This window comes from Eschrichtius robustus, chromosome 1 (genome assembly GCF_028021215.1).
Source record: "Eschrichtius robustus isolate mEscRob2 chromosome 1, mEscRob2.pri, whole genome shotgun sequence".
Classification (NCBI taxonomy): domain Eukaryota; kingdom Metazoa; phylum Chordata; class Mammalia; order Artiodactyla; family Eschrichtiidae; genus Eschrichtius; species Eschrichtius robustus.
In genome coordinates this window covers 144,647,231-144,669,402 of record NC_090824.1, presented here as the reverse complement: position 1 = coordinate 144,669,402, position 22,172 = coordinate 144,647,231, and the positions used below count along the sequence as shown (strand labels likewise).

General features: G+C 54.9%; 8 non-coding genes across 8 annotated transcripts; all 8 read right to left on the bottom strand.

Moving 5' to 3' along the window:
* Nucleotides 1-365: 365 nt before the first annotated feature.
* On the bottom strand, nucleotides 366-458 carry LOC137776649 (small nucleolar RNA SNORD116). The gene has a single exon (XR_011076285.1). It is a non-coding gene; the product is annotated as a small nucleolar RNA SNORD116 (small nucleolar RNA).
* Nucleotides 459-3,127: 2,669 nt separating this feature from the next.
* LOC137777305 (small nucleolar RNA SNORD116) lies at nucleotides 3,128-3,220 on the bottom strand. Its single transcript, XR_011076496.1, has one exon. It is a non-coding gene; the product is annotated as a small nucleolar RNA SNORD116 (small nucleolar RNA).
* A 2,690-nt stretch (nucleotides 3,221-5,910) lies between these two features.
* LOC137776644 (small nucleolar RNA SNORD116) lies at nucleotides 5,911-6,003 on the bottom strand. Its single transcript, XR_011076281.1, has one exon. It is a non-coding gene; the product is annotated as a small nucleolar RNA SNORD116 (small nucleolar RNA).
* A 2,669-nt stretch (nucleotides 6,004-8,672) lies between these two features.
* LOC137777302 (small nucleolar RNA SNORD116) lies at nucleotides 8,673-8,765 on the bottom strand. The gene has a single exon (XR_011076495.1). It is a non-coding gene; the product is annotated as a small nucleolar RNA SNORD116 (small nucleolar RNA).
* Nucleotides 8,766-11,454: 2,689 nt separating this feature from the next.
* LOC137776641 (small nucleolar RNA SNORD116) lies at nucleotides 11,455-11,547 on the bottom strand. Its single transcript, XR_011076280.1, has one exon. It is a non-coding gene; the product is annotated as a small nucleolar RNA SNORD116 (small nucleolar RNA).
* Nucleotides 11,548-14,226: 2,679 nt separating this feature from the next.
* On the bottom strand, nucleotides 14,227-14,319 carry LOC137777296 (small nucleolar RNA SNORD116). Its single transcript, XR_011076491.1, has one exon. It is a non-coding gene; the product is annotated as a small nucleolar RNA SNORD116 (small nucleolar RNA).
* Nucleotides 14,320-17,008: 2,689 nt separating this feature from the next.
* LOC137776816 (small nucleolar RNA SNORD116) lies at nucleotides 17,009-17,101 on the bottom strand. The gene has a single exon (XR_011076328.1). It is a non-coding gene; the product is annotated as a small nucleolar RNA SNORD116 (small nucleolar RNA).
* A 2,669-nt stretch (nucleotides 17,102-19,770) lies between these two features.
* Nucleotides 19,771-19,863, bottom strand: LOC137777293 (small nucleolar RNA SNORD116). The gene has a single exon (XR_011076490.1). It is a non-coding gene; the product is annotated as a small nucleolar RNA SNORD116 (small nucleolar RNA).
* Between the last annotated feature and the right edge of the window lie 2,309 nt (nucleotides 19,864-22,172).

The window sequence follows — 22,172 nt, the reverse complement described above, 5'->3', positions numbered from 1 at the left end:
GGCTCCAGGCTCCAACCAGGGAAACTTGCTCATTTTGGCTTCCATAATCAACCTCGGAAGCGGCATGCACAAAGCGTGATCCTGTCCAAAAATCACCTCTCCAAGCTGCAAGCTTACTGGGTCTATACCAGAACACACTCCGACCCTGAAGATTAGCGGGAGAGCCTGCCCTCTTGCATTCCCTCAATGGCCTTTTAGCAGGGACCGGGGATTCATAGATGACCCAGCTTATGGGCAGAAATGGTCGACCCTCAGACAGGAGCCCCTCCAATGCTGGAGCCCTTAGTGGTGTTTGCATGCCTGTCAGCAGGGGACGTTGGCCCTCACTCCTAACTGTCCCGTACTCCCGAGAGAGGAAACGTGCTGGGCCTCAGTTTCGATGAGGAGACGGTAGAGCGTTCTCACTCATTTTGTTCAGATTTTGCAAGGAATGCATACAAGGGTGTCATCATCGATCCAAGCACATGCTGGGACGCTGCAGAACACAAAAGGGAAGGCCGTGGGTCTCTGCAGAGGAGCCATGACCTGGCAGTACTCCAACTGCCTGGGGAATCCACAGTCCTCAGGCCACTCAGCAGGACCAACAATCAATCCACTCTTGCAACCATTGGGCTCATCTGTGGAAATCCTAATATGAAATGGCACATCTTAGTATGGGTGAATGCCTACCGTCCTGAGATATCCAAAGCCATGCTCGGCAACGTGCACCCGCCCCACTTTTTCCAGTTCTCCTTAGCACATCCAGTCATCAGACGATGCGAAGGTCTTCTTCTCTGCCAACAGCCAGCCTTACGCTGCAACTGCACCTGAGAAGTGGACAGAAATCACGCAGGTTTCTAAATTGCACCAGGGTCCTCAGAGAACATGATTTTTGTGAACACTTAACCTGGGCGTGAGCCTGGAACCTGCTTCCCAAGTACCACTATCCCTTACCGAAAACTGATTGTGTGTCTCACAGCACGACTGAAGGAAGTTACGCACGTACGTTGCTCGGTGTGTGAGACGCTGTATGTGTGTATTCACACGTGTGGGCGTGTGTGACTGTGACTCTGCACGAGGATGCGTTTGTGGATTCCTGTGTGTGCCGCTAAATATGCTTCTTGGTCTCTGGGTGTTCCTGTGTCCCTCTGCAGACGCCTCTAACAGTAAACGTCATCGTTTATACACAGCACCCTGGTTGGACCCCCAACTGAAAGGAGAAAGACCCCTGTCAGCTTCATGAGGCCTCATGCGAACTTTGACCCCCAGGCTGTCGAAATAGGCCACAGACTCCCGCTCTCCCACAGCCACGCCTTATGACCAAAGCACAAAGACTGCACGAGAACTCCCTCCCGGCCGTGGGTGTCACACCTATGTGGACCTGGAGATCCTGCCACCTACCAGCACATCTGATGTGCCCTTGGGGTCACTCCCAGTGCTCCCGGAAGCAAGGTAACCTCCCATGGGCGGGCTGACACCGACCTGCAGGTGACGACAGGCAAGATGCAGCCTGGCACTTCTCAAGGGGTTAATGGATTTCGGCCCAAGTGCCTCATCTCGCCAACTAGACCAAATCACTTTCCATGACCCCGTGGGAATGCCCTCAATGGGAAGTGTTGGGCTTCAGCAACCATGACACAGGTTGGAACCACACAGCGGAAATTAGGCCACCTTCCCGGCCACGTATAGGCAAGCTTCCAACTGGTAGGGTTTGCGGCCCTGAGCACTGAGGAGACGCTCAAGCGCTACACAGCCTCGTCCTAAGTGCCCTCCTCCTGCCTGCAGGGCAACTCGACTCTACTTGAAGCCACAGACATCATGCGAACACGGAGACACTGAACAGCAGGGAAGACACACCGCAAGCCTGTCTGCTTTGATGATGCCCACCCCACCCCATGCATCCTGGCAATTCTCCCCTGCCACAGCGACACTACCGAGGAACTCACAGTGATCAAAGGCACTGGCCCTGAGGACCACAGACAGACTTTCAACGGAAAACCTTTGCCACACGAGGGGACCTGGAACCTTAAAAGGGCACAGTGGCTGTCCACGACAGTGCGCCTGGTGTCGCAACAGTGCCCCCACCTCTGTCCCCCCAACAGACTGCTCCAGATAAACCTCTGGCTGTTCACAAGCCGAGTCATGCCCCCCCCCCCGGGAGAAGCACTTTCGCATTGCACATTCCCAAACAAGGGAACAAAGCGGCCAAAGGGGATGTTCGCATAACTAAACATCCTCCAAGGAGGCCAGCACAGACGGGTCACCATGTCAATCTTCTTTACGTCTCGCAAGACACCCTTTGGGTGTCTTTCCTCTGGCAATGGGATTCCAAATCTACACAGTTACCTACCTCACCTCATCCACTTGAACTGCCAAAGCCATCCCCTCCATAGGCAGCTGATGCCAGCCAATCACGAACATGACACATCCTTGGGAAGCCGAGGCCAGCACCTGCAACCCAATTATGATAGCCTATTCCACGACATCACAAAGGACATGTCCACATCTTCCCTTCCCTTCCTGTGCAGGCCATCAGTGATCCACGCAGGTTTAAATTCAGCAATCGTTCCTCTCCCCACTCCACGATGACCCACTTGGCATCAACACTGTGCCGGGAGTTAAAGTAGAGAAGCAAACAAGGGCAGCAGCGAGGCCTAATCCTTCAGCCGCTTTCCTCCGATGCCCAACTGAGCTCACCCCCGCCCATTGCTCCAGCCTCACTAGGCACTCAAGAACCTCACCGTGAAAAACACAAGAACAGGGAGGTCCACAGGCCTGTCCTGAGGTTCAAGGCACAAACCAAGGATGCTTGCTCATTTTGGCTTCCAGAATCAACCCCCAAAATGGCATGCACGAAGCCTGCTCCTGGGCACAACTCACCTCCCCAACTGCAAGCTAACTGGGCCTAGACCAGCACACACTCCGACTCTTAAGACCAGCAGGAGAGCCTGCCCCCTTGCATTCCCTCAACAGCCATTCAGCAGGGACCCAGGATTCACAGATAACACAGCTTATGTGCAGACACGGTCAACCCTCAGACAGGAGCCCCTCCAATACTGGAGCTCTTGGTGGTGTTTGCATGCATGTCGGCAGGGGACGCTGGCCCTCATTCCGAACTGTCCTCTCCCCCTGAGAGAGGAAACGTGCTGGACCTCAGTTTCGATGAGGAGACGGTAGAGTGTTCTCACTCATTTGGTTCAGATTTTCCAAGAAATGCATGCAAGGGTGTCATCATCGATCCAAGCACATGCTGGGACGCTGCAGAACACAACCGGGGTGTGCGCGGGGCTCTGTACAGGAGCCATGAGCCTGGGCTACCTCAAAAGCCTGGAGAATCCACAGCCCTCAGGTCACTCAGCAAGAGGAACAATCAATCCACTCTTGAAGCCATTGGGCCCGTCTGAGGAAAACCTAATACCTAATGGCACATTTGGGGTGCTTGAATACCTACCATCCTGAGTTATCCACGACCATGCTCGGGGACATGGGCCCGCCTCACTTTCTCCAGTTCTTCTTAGCACCTCCAGTCATCAGAGCACACCAAGGTCTTCTTGTTTGTGCCGACGGCCAGCCTTTCCCAGCAACTGCACCTGAGAAGTGGACAGAAATCACCGAGGCTTCATAAGTGGACCGGTGTCCTCAGAGGACATGATCCATACAAACATTTACCTGGCCTTGAGCTCTGAAACTGCTTCCCAAGGACCTCTATCGCTTACCGAGAATTGACTGCATGTCTGATAGTACGACTGCAGGAAGTTAGGCACATACGTTGGCCGGTGTGTGAGAGGCTGTACGTGTGTGTTCACGCGTGTGGGCATGTGTGACTGTGACTGCGCATGCGGACGTGCTCGTGGGTTTCTCTGTGTGCCGATGAATACGCGTCCTGGTCTCTGTGTGTCCCTATGGTCCTGTGAAGAGGAGTCCAACAATAAAAGAAATAGTTTATACACAGCACCCTGGTTAGACCCCCAAATGAAAGGAGAAAGACTCCTGTCAGCTTCAAGAGGCCGCAGGCACACTTTGACCCCCAGGGGCTGTTGAAATAGTCCATGGACTCCCGCTCTCCCACAGCCACGCCTTCTGACAAAAACACACAGCCTGGACGAGACCTGCCTCCGGGCCTTGGCTGTGACATCTACGTGCACCTCGAGACTCTGTCAGCTACCAGTATATCTGATAGGCATTTGGGGTCACTCGCAGCACTTCCGGAAGCAAGGGAACTCCCATGGTCGGGCCGACACCGACCGGCAGCTGTCTACTGCCAAGATGCAGCCTGAAACCACTCAAGGGGCTAACGAACGTTGGCCCACGTGCCACTTCTCGCCAACTAGGCCTAATCACTTTCCACTGACCCGTGGGAATGCCCACCACAGGAAGTGGTGGGCCTCATCCACCATGACCCATGTCGGATCCCCACGGCGGAGACTACTCCACATGCCCAGCCACGTCTCAGGCAGCTCCCATCTTGAATGTTCACGGCCCGGAACCCTAAGGAAACTCTCAAACCCTTGAAAGCCTCGTCCTACGTGCCCTCCTCCAGCCCACAGGGAGACACGACCCTACTGGAAACCACAAACATCTTCAGAACACGGGGAACACTGAACACCAGGGAAGACAGACCACAAGCCTGTCTCCTTCGTTGATGCTGATCCCACCCCATGCATCCTGGAAATTCTCCACTGCCACAGTGACACTACCCAGTAACTCACAGGGATCAAAGGCATGGTCCCCGAGGACCACAGACAGACTTTCAACGGAAGACCTCTGCCATGCGAGGGGACTGGAAAGCCTGAAAGGGAACAGTGGCTGGCCACGGCAGCACAGCAGGCATGGCAATGGGGCCCCCATCTCTGGCCCACCAATGGACTGCTCCAGATAAACCTCGGGCTGTTTGAAAGGCCTGCGTGCTACACTGGCCGGTCGCGTCATTCCCCCATGGGAGAAACACTTTCGCTTTACACATTACCAAACAAGGGAAAAAAGCGGCCAAAGAGGATATTCGCATAACTCAACTACCTCCAAGGAGGCCGGCACAGACGCCTCACCATGTCGATCTTCTTTACTTCCCACAAGACACCCTTTGGGTGTCATTCCTCGGGCAATGGGATCGCAACTCTACATAAGTTACCTAACTCAACTCACCAACTTGAACTGCCAAAGCCATCTGCTCCATAGGCAGCTTATGCCAGCCCATCACGAACAAGGCACAATCTTGGGAAGCCGAGGCCAGCGCCTGCAACCCAATGATGACAGCCCATCCCACGACATCACACAGGACCTTTCCTCATGATACCTTACCTTTCTCTCCAGGCCAGCAGCCACCACCCAGGCTGAAATGCTTCACTCGATCCACACCCCACTCCACGAACATCCACGTAGCGCCAACAGTGTGCCGGCAACTTCAGCAGAGGAGCTGACAGGGGCAGCACTGAGGCCTAAACCATCAGCCCCCTTCCGCCATCGCCCAACTCCAGCCCACGCCCACCCACTGCTCCAGCCACACCGGGCAGTCAAGAACCTCACTGCGTGAAACACAACAACAGAGAGGGCCACAGGCCTGGCCTGAGGCTCCAGGCTCCAACCAGGGAAACTTGCTCATTTTGGCTTCCATAATCAACCTCGGAAGCGGCATGCACAAAGCGTGATCCTGTCCAAAAATCACCTCTCCAAGCTGCAAGCTTACTGGGTCTATACCAGAACACACTCCGACCCTGAAGATTAGCGGGAGAGCCTGCCCTCTTGCATTCCCTCAATGGCCTTTTAGCAGGGACCGGGGATTCATAGATGACCCAGCTTATGGGCAGAAATGGTCGACCCTCAGACAGGAGCCCCTCCAATGCTGGAGCCCTTAGTGGTGTTTGCATGCCTGTCAGCAGGGGACGTTGGCCCTCACTCCTAACTGTCCCGTACTCCCGAGAGAGGAAACGTGCTGGGCCTCAGTTTCGATGAGGAGACGGTAGAGCGTTCTCACTCATTTTGTTCAGATTTTGCAAGGAATGCATACAAGGGTGTCATCATCGATCCAAGCACATGCTGGGACGCTGCAGAACACAAAAGGGAAGGCCGTGGGTCTCTGCAGAGGAGCCATGACCTGGCAGTACTCCAACTGCCTGGGGAATCCACAGTCCTCAGGCCACTCAGCAGGACCAACAATCAATCCACTCTTGCAACCATTGGGCTCATCTGTGGAAATCCTAATATGAAATGGCACATCTTAGTATGGGTGAATGCCTACCGTCCTGAGATATCCAAAGCCATGCTCGGCAACGTGCACCCGCCCCACTTTTTCCAGTTCTCCTTAGCACATCCAGTCATCAGACGATGCGAAGGTCTTCTTCTCTGCCAACAGCCAGCCTTACGCTGCAACTGCACCTGAGAAGTGGACAGAAATCACGCAGGTTTCTAAATTGCACCAGGGTCCTCAGAGAACATGATTTTTGTGAACACTTAACCTGGGCGTGAGCCTGGAACCTGCTTCCCAAGTACCACTATCCCTTACCGAAAACTGATTGTGTGTCTCACAGCACGACTGAAGGAAGTTACGCACGTACGTTGCTCGGTGTGTGAGACGCTGTATGTGTGTATTCACACGTGTGGGCGTGTGTGACTGTGACTCTGCACGAGGATGCGTTTGTGGATTCCTGTGTGTGCCGCTAAATATGCTTCTTGGTCTCTGGGTGTTCCTGTGTCCCTCTGCAGACGCCTCTAACAGTAAACGTCATCGTTTATACACAGCACCCTGGTTGGACCCCCAACTGAAAGGAGAAAGACCCCTGTCAGCTTCATGAGGCCTCATGCGAACTTTGACCCCCAGGCTGTCGAAATAGGCCACAGACTCCCGCTCTCCCACAGCCACGCCTTATGACCAAAGCACAAAGACTGCACGAGAACTCCCTCCCGGCCGTGGGTGTCACACCTATGTGGACCTGGAGATCCTGCCACCTACCAGCACATCTGATGTGCCCTTGGGGTCACTCCCAGTGCTCCCGGAAGCAAGGTAACCTCCCATGGGCGGGCTGACACCGACCTGCAGGTGACGACAGGCAAGATGCAGCCTGGCACTTCTCAAGGGGTTAATGGATTTCGGCCCAAGTGCCTCATCTCGCCAACTAGACCAAATCACTTTCCATGACCCCGTGGGAATGCCCTCAATGGGAAGTGTTGGGCTTCAGCAACCATGACACAGGTTGGAACCACACAGCGGAAATTAGGCCACCTTCCCGGCCACGTATAGGCAAGCTTCCAACTGGTAGGGTTTGCGGCCCTGAGCACTGAGGAGACGCTCAAGCGCTACACAGCCTCGTCCTAAGTGCCCTCCTCCTGCCTGCAGGGCAACTCGACTCTACTTGAAGCCACAGACATCATGCGAACACGGAGACACTGAACAGCAGGGAAGACACACCGCAAGCCTGTCTGCTTTGATGATGCCCACCCCACCCCATGCATCCTGGCAATTCTCCCCTGCCACAGCGACACTACCGAGGAACTCACAGTGATCAAAGGCACTGGCCCTGAGGACCACAGACAGACTTTCAACGGAAAACCTTTGCCACACGAGGGGACCTGGAACCTTAAAAGGGCACAGTGGCTGTCCACGACAGTGCGCCTGGTGTCGCAACAGTGCCCCCACCTCTGTCCCCCCAACAGACTGCTCCAGATAAACCTCTGGCTGTTCACAAGCCGAGTCATGCCCCCCCCCCCGGGAGAAGCACTTTCGCATTGCACATTCCCAAACAAGGGAACAAAGCGGCCAAAGGGGATGTTCGCATAACTAAACATCCTCCAAGGAGGCCAGCACAGACGGGTCACCATGTCAATCTTCTTTACGTCTCGCAAGACACCCTTTGGGTGTCTTTCCTCTGGCAATGGGATTCCAAATCTACACAGTTACCTACCTCACCTCATCCACTTGAACTGCCAAAGCCATCCCCTCCATAGGCAGCTGATGCCAGCCAATCACGAACATGACACATCCTTGGGAAGCCGAGGCCAGCACCTGCAACCCAATTATGATAGCCTATTCCACGACATCACAAAGGACATGTCCACATCTTCCCTTCCCTTCCTGTGCAGGCCATCAGTGATCCACGCAGGTTTAAATTCAGCAATCGTTCCTCTCCCCACTCCACGATGACCCACTTGGCATCAACACTGTGCCGGGAGTTAAAGTAGAGAAGCAAACAAGGGCAGCAGCGAGGCCTAATCCTTCAGCCGCTTTCCTCCGATGCCCAACTGAGCTCACCCCCGCCCATTGCTCCAGCCTCACTAGGCACTCAAGAACCTCACCGTGAAAAACACAAGAACAGGGAGGTCCACAGGCCTGTCCTGAGGTTCAAGGCACAAACCAAGGATGCTTGCTCATTTTGGCTTCCAGAATCAACCCCCAAAATGGCATGCACGAAGCCTGCTCCTGGGCACAACTCACCTCCCCAACTGCAAGCTAACTGGGCCTAGACCAGCACACACTCCGACTCTTAAGACCAGCAGGAGAGCCTGCCCCCTTGCATTCCCTCAACAGCCATTCAGCAGGGACCCAGGATTCACAGATAACACAGCTTATGTGCAGACACGGTCAACCCTCAGACAGGAGCCCCTCCAATACTGGAGCTCTTGGTGGTGTTTGCATGCATGTCGGCAGGGGACGCTGGCCCTCATTCCGAACTGTCCTCTCCCCCTGAGAGAGGAAACGTGCTGGACCTCAGTTTCGATGAGGAGACGGTAGAGTGTTCTCACTCATTTGGTTCAGATTTTCCAAGAAATGCATGCAAGGGTGTCATCATCGATCCAAGCACATGCTGGGACGCTGCAGAACACAACCGGGGTGTGCGCGGGGCTCTGTACAGGAGCCATGAGCCTGGGCTACCTCAAAAGCCTGGAGAATCCACAGCCCTCAGGTCACTCAGCAAGAGGAACAATCAATCCACTCTTGAAGCCATTGGGCCCGTCTGAGGAAAACCTAATACCTAATGGCACATTTGGGGTGCTTGAATACCTACCATCCTGAGTTATCCACGACCATGCTCGGGGACATGGGCCCGCCTCACTTTTTCCAGTTCTTCTTAGCACGTCCAGTCATCAGAGCACACGAAGGTCTTCTTCTTTGTGCCGACGGCCAGCCTTTCCCAGCAACTGCACCTGAGAAGTGGACAGAAATCACCGAGGCTTCATAAGTGGACCGGTGTCCTCAGAGGACATGATCCATACAAACATTTACCTGGCCTTGAGCTCTGAAACTGCTTCCCAAGGACCTCTATCCCTTACCGAGAATTGACTGCATGTCTGATAGTACGACTGCAGGAAGTTAGGCACATACGTTGGCCGGTGTGTGAGAGGCTGTATGTGTGTGTTCACGCGTGTGGGCATGTGTGACTGTGACTGCGCATGCGGACGTGCTCGTGGGTTTCTCTGTGTGCCGCTGAATACGCGTCCTGGTCTCTGTGTGTCCCTATGGCCCTGTGAAGAGGAGTCCAACAATAAAAGAAATAGTTTATACACAGCACCCTGGTTAGACCCCCAACTGAAAGGAGAAAGACTCCTGTCAGCTTCAAGAGGCCGCAGGCACACTTTGACCCCCAGGGGCTGTTGAAATAGTCCATGGACTCCCGCTCTCCCACAGCCACGCCTTCTGACAAAAACACACAGCCTCCACGAGACCTGCCTCCGGGCCTTGGCTGTGACATCTACGTGCACCTCGAGACTCTGTCAGCTACCAGTATATCTGATAGGCATTTGGGGTCACTCGCAGCACTTCCGGAAGCAAGGGAACTCCCATGGTCGGGCCGACACCGACCGGCAGCTGTCTACTGCCAAGATGCAGCCTGAAACCACTCAAGGGGCTAACGAACGTTGGCCCACGTGCCACTTCTCGCCAACTAGGCCTAATCACTTTCGATTGACCCGTGCGAATGCCCACCACAGGAAGTGGTGGGCCTCATCCACCATGACCCATGTCGGATCCCCACGGCGGAGACTACTCCACATGCCCAGCCACGTCTCAGGCAGCTCCCATCTTGAATGTTCACGGCCCTGACCCCTAAGGAAACTCTCAAACCCTTGAAAACCTCGTCCTACGTGCCCTCCTCCAGCCCACAGGGCGACACGACCATACTGGAAACCACAAACGTCTTCAGAATACGGGAACACTGAACACCAGGGAAGACAGACAACAATCCTGTCTCCTTCGTTGATGCTGATCCCACCCCATGCATCCTGGAAATTCTCCACTGCCACAGTGACACTAACCAGTAACTCACAGGGATCAAAGGCATGGTCCCCGAGGACCACAGACAGACTTGCAACGGAAGACCTCTGCCATGCGAGGGGACTTGGAAGCCTGAAAGGGAACAGTGGCTGGCCACGGCAGCACAGCAGGCATGGCAATGGGGCCCCCATCTCTGGCCCACCAATGGACTGCTCCAGATAAACCTCGGGCTGTTCGAAAGGCCTGCGTGCTACACTGGCCGGTCGCGTCATTCCCCCACGGGAGAAACACTTTCGCTTTACACATTACCAAACAAGGGAACAAAGCGGCCAAAGGGGATATTCGCATAACTCAACTACCTCCAAGGAGACCGGCACAGACGCCTCCCCATGTCGATCTTCTCTACTTCCCGCAAGACACCCTTTGGGTGTCATTCCTCGGGCAATGGGATCGCAACTCTACATAAGTTACCTAACTCAACTCACCAACTTGAACTGCCAAAGCCATCTGCTCCATAGGCAGCTTATGCCAGCCCATCACGAACAAGGCACAATCTTGGGAAGCCGAGGCCAGCGCCTGCAACCCAATGATGACAGCCCATCCCACGACATCACACAGGACCTTTCCTCATGATACCTTACCTTTCTCTCCAGGCCAGCAGCCACCACCCAGGCTGAAATGCTTCACTCGATCCACACCCCACTCCACGAACATCCACGTAGCGCCAACAGTGTGCCGGCAACTTCAGCAGAGGAGCTGACAGGGGCAGCACTGAGGCCTAAACCATCAGCCCCCTTCCGCCATCGCCCAACTCCAGCCCACGCCCACCCACTGCTCCAGCCACACCGGGCAGTCAAGAACCTCACTGCGTGAAACACAACAACAGAGAGGGCCACAGGCCTGGCCTGAGGCTCCAGGCTCCAACCAGGGAAACTTGCTCATTTTGGCTTCCATAATCAACCTCGGAAGCGGCATGCACAAAGCGTGATCCTGTCCAAAAATCACCTCTCCAAGCTGCAAGCTTACTGGGTCTATACCAGAACACACTCCGACCCTGAAGATTAGCGGGAGAGCCTGCCCTCTTGCATTCCCTCAATGGCCTTTTAGCAGGGACCGGGGATTCATAGATGACCCAGCTTATGGGCAGAAATGGTCGACCCTCAGACAGGAGCCCCTCCAATGCTGGAGCCCTTAGTGGTGTTTGCATGCCTGTCAGCAGGGGACGTTGGCCCTCACTCCTAACTGTCCCGTACTCCCGAGAGAGGAAACGTGCTGGGCCTCAGTTTCGATGAGGAGACGGTAGAGCGTTCTCACTCATTTTGTTCAGATTTTGCAAGGAATGCATACAAGGGTGTCATCATCGATCCAAGCACATGCTGGGACGCTGCAGAACACAAAAGGGAAGGCCGTGGGTCTCTGCAGAGGAGCCATGACCTGGCAGTACTCCAACTGCCTGGGGAATCCACAGTCCTCAGGCCACTCAGCAGGACCAACAATCAATCCACTCTTGCAACCATTGGGCTCATCTGTGGAAATCCTAATATGAAATGGCACATCTTAGTATGGGTGAATGCCTACCGTCCTGAGATATCCAAAGCCATGCTCGGCAACGTGCACCCGCCCCACTTTTTCCAGTTCTCCTTAGCACATCCAGTCATCAGACGATGCGAAGGTCTTCTTCTCTGCCAACAGCCAGCCTTACGCTGCAACTGCACCTGAGAAGTGGACAGAAATCACGCAGGTTTCTAAATTGCACCAGGGTCCTCAGAGAACATGATTTTTGTGAACACTTAACCTGGGCGTGAGCCTGGAACCTGCTTCCCAAGTACCACTATCCCTTACCGAAAACTGATTGTGTGTCTCACAGCACGACTGAAGGAAGTTACGCACGTACGTTGCTCGGTGTGTGAGACGCTGTATGTGTGTATTCACACGTGTGGGCGTGTGTGACTGTGACTCTGCACGAGGATGCGTTTGTGGATTCCTGTGTGTGCCGCTAAATATGCTTCTTGGTCTCTGGGTGTTCCTGTGTCCCTCTGCAGACGCCTCTAACAGTAAACGTCATCGTTTATACACAGCACCCTGGTTGGACCCCCAACTGAAAGGAGAAAGACCCCTGTCAGCTTCATGAGGCCTCATGCGAACTTTGACCCCCAGGCTGTCGAAATAGGCCACAGACTCCCGCTCTCCCACAGCCACGCCTTATGACCAAAGCACAAAGACTGCACGAGAACTCCCTCCCGGCCGTGGGTGTCACACCTATGTGGACCTGGAGATCCTGCCACCTACCAGCACATCTGATGTGCCCTTGGGGTCACTCCCAGTGCTCCCGGAAGCAAGGTAACCTCCCATGGGCGGGCTGACACCGACCTGCAGGTGACGACAGGCAAGATGCAGCCTGGCACTTCTCAAGGGGTTAATGGATTTCGGCCCAAGTGCCTCATCTCGCCAACTAGACCAAATCACTTTCCATGACCCCGTGGGAATGCCCTCAATGGGAAGTGTTGGGCTTCAGCAACCATGACACAGGTTGGAACCACACAGCGGAAATTAGGCCACCTTCCCGGCCACGTATAGGCAAGCTTCCAACTGGTAGGGTTTGCGGCCCTGAGCACTGAGGAGACGCTCAAGCGCTACACAGCCTCGTCCTAAGTGCCCTCCTCCTGCCTGCAGGGCAACTCGACTCTACTTGAAGCCACAGACATCATGCGAACACGGAGACACTGAACAGCAGGGAAGACACACCGCAAGCCTGTCTGCTTTGATGATGCCCACCCCACCCCATGCATCCTGGCAATTCTCCCCTGCCACAGCGACACTACCGAGGAACTCACAGTGATCAAAGGCACTGGCCCTGAGGACCACAGACAGACTTTCAACGGAAAACCTTTGCCACACGAGGGGACCTGGAACCTTAAAAGGGCACAGTGGCTGTCCACGACAGTGCGCCTGGTGTCGCAACAGTGCCCCCACCTCTGTCCCCCCAACAGACTGCTCCAGATAAACCTCTGGCTGTTCGCAAGCCGAGTCATGCCCCCCCCCCCCCCCCCCCCCGGGAGAAGCACTTTCGCTTTGCACATTCCCAAACAAGGGAACAAAGCGGCCAAAGGGGATGTTCGCATAACTAAACATCCTCTAAGGAGGCCAGCACAGACGCGTCACCATGTCAATCTTCTTTACGTCTCGCAAGACACCCTTTGGGTGTCTTTCCTCTGGCAATGGGATTCCAAATCTACACAGTTACCTACCTCACCTCATCCACTTGAACTGCCAAAGCCATCCCCTCCATAGGCAGCTGATGCCAGCCAATCACGAACATGACACATCCTTGGGAAGCCGAGGCCAGCACCTGCAACCCAATTATGATAGCCTATTCCACGACATCACAAAGGAGATGTCCACATCTTCCCTTCCCTTCCTGTGCGGGCCATCAGTGATCCACGCAGGTTTAAATTCAGCACTCGTTCCTCTCCCCACTCCACGATGACCCGCTTGGCATCAACACTGTGCCGGGAGTTAAAGTAGAGAAGCAAACAAGGGCAGCAGCGAGGCCTAATCCTTCAGTCGCTTTCCTCCGATGCCCAACCGAGCTCACCCCCGCCCATTGCTCCAGCCTCACTAGGCACTCAAGAACCTCACCGTGAAAAACACAAGAACAGGGAGGTCCACAGGCCTGTCCTGAGGTTCAAGGCACCAACCAAGGATGCTTGCTCATTTTGGCTTCCAGAATCAACCCCCAAAATGGCATGCACGAAGCCTGCTCCTGGGCACAACTCACCTCCCCAACTGCAAGCTAACTGGGCCTAGACCAGCACACACTCCGACTCTTAAGACCAGCAGGAGAGCCTGCCCCCTTGCATTCCCTCAACAGCCATTCAGCAGGGACCCAGGATTCACAGATAACACAGCTTATGTGCAGACACGGTCAACCTTCAGACAGGAGCCCATCCAATACTGGAGCTCTTGGTGGTGTTTGCATGCATGTCGGCAGGGGAGGCTGGCCCTCATTCCTAACTGTCCTCTCCACCTGAGAGAGAAAACGTGCTGGACCTCAGTTTCGATGAGGAGACGGTAGAGTGTTCTCACTCATTTGGTTCAGATTTTCCAAGAAATGCATGCAAGGGTGTCATCATCGATCCAAGCACATGCTGGGACTCTGCAGAACACAACCGGGGTGTGCGCGGTGCTCTGTACAGGAGCCATGAGCCTGGGCTACCTCAAAAGCCTGGAGAATCCACAGCCCTCAGGCCACTCAGCAAGAGGAACAATCAATCCACTCTTGCAGCCATTGGGCCCGTCTGAGGAAAACCTAATACCTAATGGCTCATCTTGGGGTGCTTGAATAACTACCGTCCTGAGTTATCCACGACCATGCTCGGGGACATGGGCCCGCCTCACTTTCTCCAGTTCTTCTTAGCACCTTCAGTCATCAGAGCACACCAAGGTCTTCTTGTTTGTGCCGACGGCCAGCCTTTCCCAGCAACTGCACCTGAGAACTGGACAGAAATCACCGAGGCTTCATAAGTGGACCGGTGTCCTCAGAGGACATGATCCATACAAACATTTACCTGGCCTTGAGCTCTGAAACTGCTTCCCAAGGACCTCTATCCCTTACCGAGAATTGACTGCATGTCTGATAGTACGACTGCAGGAAGTTAGGCACATACGTTGGCCGGTGTGTGAGAGGCTGTACGTGTGTGTTCACGCGTGTGGGCATGTGTGACTGTGACTGCGCATGCGGACGTGCTCGTGGGTTTCTCTGTGTGCCGCTGAATACGCGTCCTGGTCTCTGTGTGTCCCTATGGTCCTGTGAAGAGGAGTCCAACAATAAAAGAAATAGTTTATACACAGCACCCTGGTTAGACCCCCAACTGAAAGGAGAAAGACTCCTGTCAGCTTCAAGAGGCCGCAGGCACACTTTGACCCCCAGGGGCTGTTGAAATAGTCCATGGACTCCCGCACTCCCACAGCCACGCCTTCTGACAAAAACACACAGCCTGGACGAGACCTGCCTCCGGGCCTTGGCTGTGACATCTACGTGCACCTCGAGACTCTGACAGCTACCAGTATATCTGATAGGCATTTGGGGTCACTCGCAGCACTTCCGGAAGCAAGGGAACTCCCATGGTCGGGCCGACACCGACCGGCAGCTGTCTACTGCCAAGATGCAGCCTGAAACCACTCAAGGGGCTAACGAACGTTGGCCCACGTGCCACTTCTCGCCAACTAGGCCTAATCACTTTCCACTGACCCGTGGGAATGCCCACCACAGGAAGTGGTGGGCCTCATCCACCATGACCCATGTCGGATCCCCACGGCGGAGACTACTCCACATGCCCAGCCACGTCTCAGGCAGCTCCCATCTTGAATGTTCACGGCCCGGACCCCTAAGGAAACTCTCAAACCCTTGAAAGCCTCGTCCTACGTGCCCTCCTCCAGCCCACAGGGAGACACGACCCTACTGGAAACCACAAACATCTTCAGAACACGGGAACACTGGACACCAGGGAAGACAGACCACAAGCCTGTCTCCTTCGTTGATGCTGATCCCACCCCCTGCATCCTGGAAATTCTCCACTGCCACAGTGACACTACCCAGTAACTCACAGGGATCAAAGGCATGGTCCCCGAGGACCACAGACAGACTTTCAACGGAAGACCTCTGCCATGCGAGGGGACTTGGAAGCCTGAAAGGGAACAGTGGCTGGCCACGGCAGCACAGCAGGCATGGCAATGGGGCCCCCATCTCTGGCCCACCAATGGACTGCTCCAGATAAACCTCGGGCTGTTTGAAAGGCCTGCGTGCTACACTGGTCGGTCGCGTCATTCCCCCACGGGAGAAACACTTTCGCTTTACACATTACCAAACAAGGGAACAAAGCGGCCAAAGGGGATATTCGCATAACTCAACTACCTCCAAGGAGGCCGGCACAGACGCCTCACCATGTCGATCTTCTCTACTTCCCACAAGACACCCTTTGGGTGTCATTCCTCGGCAATGGGATTGCAACTCTACATAAGTTACCTAACTCAACTCACCAACTTGAACTGCCAAAGCCATCTGCTCCATAGGCAGCTTATGCCAGCCCATCACGAACAAGGCACAATCTTGGGAAGCCGAGGCCAGCGCCTGCAACCCAATGATGACAGCCCATCCCACGACATCACACAGGACCTTTCCTCATGATAACTTACCTTTCTCTCCAGGCCAGCAGCCACCACCCAGGCTGAAATGCTTCACTCGATCCACACCCCACTCCACGAACATCCACGTAGCGCCAACAGTGTGCCGGCAACTTCAGCAGAGGAGCTGACAGGGGCAGCACTGAGGCCTAAACCATCAGCCCCCTTCCGCCATCGCCCAACTCCAGCCCACGCCCACCCACTGCTCCAGCCACACCGGGCAGTCAAGAACCTCACTGCGTGAAACACAACAACAGAGAGGGCCACAGGCCTGGCCTGAGGCTCCAGGCTCCAACCAGGGAAACTTGCTCATTTTGGCTTCCATAATCAACCTCGGAAGCGGCATGCACAAAGCGTGATCCTGTCCAAAAATCACCTCTCCAAGCTGCAAGCTTACTGGGTCTATACCAGAACACACTCCGACCCTGAAGATTAGCGGGAGAGCCTGCCCTCTTGCATTCCCTCAACGGCCTTTTAGCAGGGACCGGGGATTCATAGATGACCCAGCTTATGGGCAGACATGGTCGACCCTCAGACAGGAGCCCCTCCAAAGCTGGAGCCCTTAGTGGTGTTTGCATGCCTGTCAGCAGGGGACGTTGGCCCTCACTCCTAACTGTCCCGTACTCCCGAGAGAGGAAACGTGCTGGGCCTCAGTTTCGATGAGGAGACGGTAGAGCGTTCTCACTCATTTTGTTCAGATTTTGCAAGGAATGCATAGAAGGGTGTCATCATCGATCCAAGCACATGCTGGGACGCTGCAGAACACAAAAGGGAAGGCCGTGGGTCTCTGCAGAGGAGCCATGACCTGGCAGTACTCCAACTGCCTGGGGAATCCACAGTCCTCAGGCCACTCAGCAGGACCAACAATCAATCCACTCTTGCAACCATTGGGCCCATCTGTGGAAATCCTAATATCCAATGGCACATCTTAGTATGGGTGAATGCCTACCGTCCTGAGATATCCAAAGCCATGCTCGGCAACGTGCACCCGCCCCACTTTTTCCAGTTCTCCTTAGCACATCCAGTCATCAGACGATGCGAAGGTCTTCTTCTCTGCCAACAGCCAGCCTTACGCTGCAACTGCACCTGAGAAGTGGACAGAAATCACGCAGGTTTCTAAATTGCACCAGGGTCCTCAGAGAACATGATTTTTGTGAACACTTAACCTGGGCGTGAGCCTGGAACCTGCTTCCCAAGTACCACTATCCCTTACCGAAAACTGATTGTGTGTCTCACAGCACGACTGAAGGAAGTTACGCACGTACGTTGCTCGGTGTGTGAGACGCTGTATGTGTGTATTCACACGTGTGGGCGTGTGTGACTGTGACTCTGCACGAGGATGCGTTTGTGGATTCCTGTGTGTGCCACTAAATATGCTTCTTGGTCTCTGGGTGTTCCTGTGTCCCTCTGCAGACGCCTCTAACAGTAAACGTCATCGTTTATACCCAGCACCCTGGTTGGACCCCCAACTGAAAGGAGAAAGACCCCTGTCAGCTTCATGAGGCCGCATGCGAACTTTGACCCCCAGGCTGTCGAAATAGGCCACAGACTCCCGCTCTTCCACAGCCACGCCTTATGACCAAAGCACAAAGACTGGACGAGACCTCCCTCCCGGCCGTGGGTGTCACACCTATGTGGACCTGGAGATCCTGCCACCTACCAGCACATCTGATGTGCCCTTGGGGTCACTCCCAGTGCTCCCGGAAGCAAGGTAACCTCCCATGGGCGGGCTGACACCGACCTGCAGGTGACGACAGGCAAGATGCAGCCTGGCACTTCTCAAGGGGTTAATGGACTTCGGCCCAAGTGCCTCATCTCGCCAACTAGACCAAATCACTTTCCATGACCCCGTGGGAATGCCCTCAATGGGAAGTGTTGGGCTTCAGCAACCATGACACAGGTTGGAACCACACAGCGGAAATTAGGCCACCTTCCCGGCCACGTATAGGCAAGCTTCCAACTGGTAGGGTTTGCGGCCCTGAGCACTGAGGAGACGCTCAAGCGCTACACAGCCTCGTCCTAAGTGCCCTCCTCCTGCCTGCAGGGCAACTCGACTCTACTTGAAGCCACAGACATCATGCGAACACAGAGACACTGAACAGCAGGGAAGACACACCGCAAGCCTGTCTGCTTTGATGATGCCCACCCCACCCCATGCATCCTGGCAATTCTCCACTGCCACAGCGACACTACCGAGGAACTCACAGTGATCAAAGGCACTGGCCCTGAGGACCACAGACAGACTTTCAACGGAAAACCTTTGCCACACGAGGGGACCTGGAACCTTGAAAGGGCACAGTGGCTGTCCACGAAAGTGCGCCTGGTGTCGCAACAGTGCCCCCACCGCTGTCCCCCCAACAGACTGCTCCAGATAAAACTCTGGCTGTTCGCAAGCCGAGTCATGCCCCCCCCCCCGGGAGAAGCACTTTCGCTTTGCACATTCCCAAACAAGGGAACAAAGCGGCCAAAGGGGATGTTCGCATAACTAAACATCCTCCAAGGAGGCCAGCACAGACGCGTCACCATGTCAATCTTCTTTATGTCTCGCAAGACACCCTTTGGGTGTCTTTCCTCTGGCAATGGGATTCCAAATCTACACAGTTACCTACCTCACCTCATCCACTTGAACTGCCAAAGCCATCCCCTCCATAGGCAGCTGATGCCAGCCAATCACGAACATGACACATCCTTGGGAAGCCGAGGCCAGCACCTGCAACCCAATTATGATAGCCTATTCCACGACATCACAAAGGACATGTCCACATCTTCCCTTCCCTTCCTGTGCGGGCCATCAGTGATCCACGCAGGTTTAAATTCAGCACTCGTTCCTCTCCCCACTCCACGATGACCCACTTGGCATCAACACTGTGCCGGGAGTTAAAGTAGAGAAGCAAACAAGGGCAGCAGCGAGGCCTAATCCTTCAGCCGCTTTCCTCCGATGCCCAACCGAGCTCACCCCCGCCCATTGCTCCAGCCTCACTAGGCACTCAAGAACCTCACCGTGAAAAACACAAGAACAGGGAGGTCCACAGGCCTGTCCTGAGGTTCAAGGCACCAACCAAGGATGCTTGCTCATTTTGGCTTCCAGAATCAACCCCCAAAATGGCATGCACGAAGCCTGCTCCTGGGCACAACTCACCTCCCCAACTGCAAGCTAACTGGGCCTAGACCAGCACACACTCCGACTCTTAAGACCAGCAGGAGAGCCTGCCCCCTTGCTTTCCCTCAACAGCCATTCAGCAGGGACCCAGGATTCACAGATAACACAGCTTATGTGCAGACACGGTCAACCCTCAGACAGGAGCCCCTCCAATACTGGAGCTCTTGGTGGTGTTTGCATGCATGTCGGCAGGGGACGCTGGCCCTCATTCCGAACTGTCCTCTCCCCCTGAGAGAGGAAACGTGCTGGACCTCAGTTTCGATGAGGAGACGGTAGAGTGTTCTCACTCATTTGGTTCAGATTTTCCAAGAAATGCATGCAAGGGTGTCATCATCGATCCAAGCACATGCTGGGACGCTGCAGAACACAACCGGGGTGTGTGCGGGGCTCTGTACAGGAGCCATGAGCCTGGGCTACCTCAAAAGCCTGGAGAATCCACAGCCCTCAGGCCACTCAGCAAGAGGAACAATCAATCCACTCTTGCAGCCATTGGGCCCGTCTGAGGAAAACCTAATACCTAATGGCACATCTTGGGGTGCTTGAATACCTACCGTCCTGAGTTATCCACGACCATGCTCGGGGACATGGGCCCGCCTCACTTTCTCCAGTTCTTCTTAGCACCTCCAGTCATCAGAGCACACCAAGGTCTTCTTGTTTGTGCCGACGGCCAGCCTTTCCCAGCAACTGCACCTGAGAAGTGGACAGAAATCACCGAGGCTTCATAAGTGGACCGGTGTCCTCAGAGGACATGATCCATACAAACATTTACCTGGCCTTGAGCTCTGAAACTGCTTCCCAAGGACCTCTATCCCTTACCGAGAATTGACTGCATGTCTGATAGTACGACTGCAGGAAGTTAGGCACATACGTTGGCCGGTGTGTGAGAGGCTGTATGTGTGTTTTCACGCGTGTGGGCGTGTGTGACTGTGACTGCGCATGCGGACGTGCTCGTGGGTTTCTCTGTGTGCCGCTGAATACGCGTCCTGGTCTCTGTGTGTCCCTATGGTCCTGTGAAGAGGAGTCCAACAATAAAAGAAATAGTTTATACACAGCACCCTGGTTAGACCCCCAACTGAAAGGAGAAAGACTCCTGTCAGCTTCAAGAGGCCGCAGGCACACTTTGACCCCCAGGGGCTGTTGAAATAGTCCATGGACTCCCGCTCTCCCACAGCCACGCCTTCTGACAAAAACACACAGCCTCGACGAGTCCTGCCTCCGGGCCTTGGCTGTGACATCTACGTGCACCTCGAGACTCTGTCAGCTACCAGTATATCTGATAGGCATTTGGGGTCACTCGCAGCACTTCCGGAAGCAAGGGAACTCCCATGGTCGGGCCGACACCGACCGGCAGCTGTCTACTGCCAAGATGCAGCCTGAAACCACTCAAGGGGCTAACGAACGTTGGCCCACGTGCCACTTCTCGCCAACTAGGCCTAATCACTTTCGATTGACCCGTGGGAATGCCCACCACAGGAAGTGGTGGGCCTCATCCACCATGACCCATGTCGGATCCCCACGGCGGAGACTACTCCACATGCCCAGCCACGTCTCAGGCAGCTCCCATCTTGAATGTTCACGGCCCGGACCCCTAAGGAAACTCTCAAACCCTTGAAAGCCTCGTCCTACGTGCCCTCCTCCAGCCCACAGGGAGACACGACCCTACTGGAAACCACAAACATCTTCAGAACACGGGAACACTGGACACCAGGGAAGACAGACCACAAGCCTGTCTCCTTCGTTGATGCTGATCCCACCCCCTGCATCCTGGAAATTCTCCACTGCCACAGTGACACTACCCAGTAACTCACAGGGATCAAAGGCATGGTCCCCGAGGACCACAGACAGACTTTCAACGGAAGACCTCTGCCATGCGAGGGGACTTGGAAGCCTGAAAGGGAACAGTGGCTGGCCACGGCAGCACAGCAGGCATGGCAATGGGGCCCCCATCTCTGGCCCACCAATGGACTGCTCCAGATAAACCTCGGGCTGTTTGAAAGGCCTGCGTGCTACACTGGCCGGTCGCGTCATTCCCCCACGGGAGAAACACTTTCGCTTTACACATTACCAAACAAGGGAACAAAGCGGCCAAAGGGGATATTCGCATAACTCAACTACCTCCAAGGAGGCCCGCACAGACGCCTCACCATGTCGATCTTCTCTACTTCCCACAAGACACCCTTTGGGTGTCATTCCTCGGCAATGGGATTGCAACTCTACATAAGTTACCTAACTCAACTCACCAACTTGAACTGCCAAAGCCATCTGCTCCATAGGCAGCTTATGCCAGCCCATCACGAACAAGGCACAATCTTGGGAAGCCGAGGCCAGCGCCTGCAACCCAATGATGACAGCCCATCCCACGACATCACACAGGACCTTTCCTCATGATAACTTACCTTTCTCTCCAGGCCAGCAGCCACCACCCAGGCTGAAATGCTTCACTCGATCCACACCCCACTCCACGAACATCCACGTAGCGCCAACAGTGTGCCGGCAACTTCAGCAGAGGAGCTGACAGGGGCAGCACTGAGGCCTAAACCATCAGCCCCCTTCCGCCATCGCCCAACTCCAGCCCACGCCCACCCACTGCTCCAGCCACACCGGGCAGTCAAGAACCTCACTGCGTGAAACACAACAACAGAGAGGGCC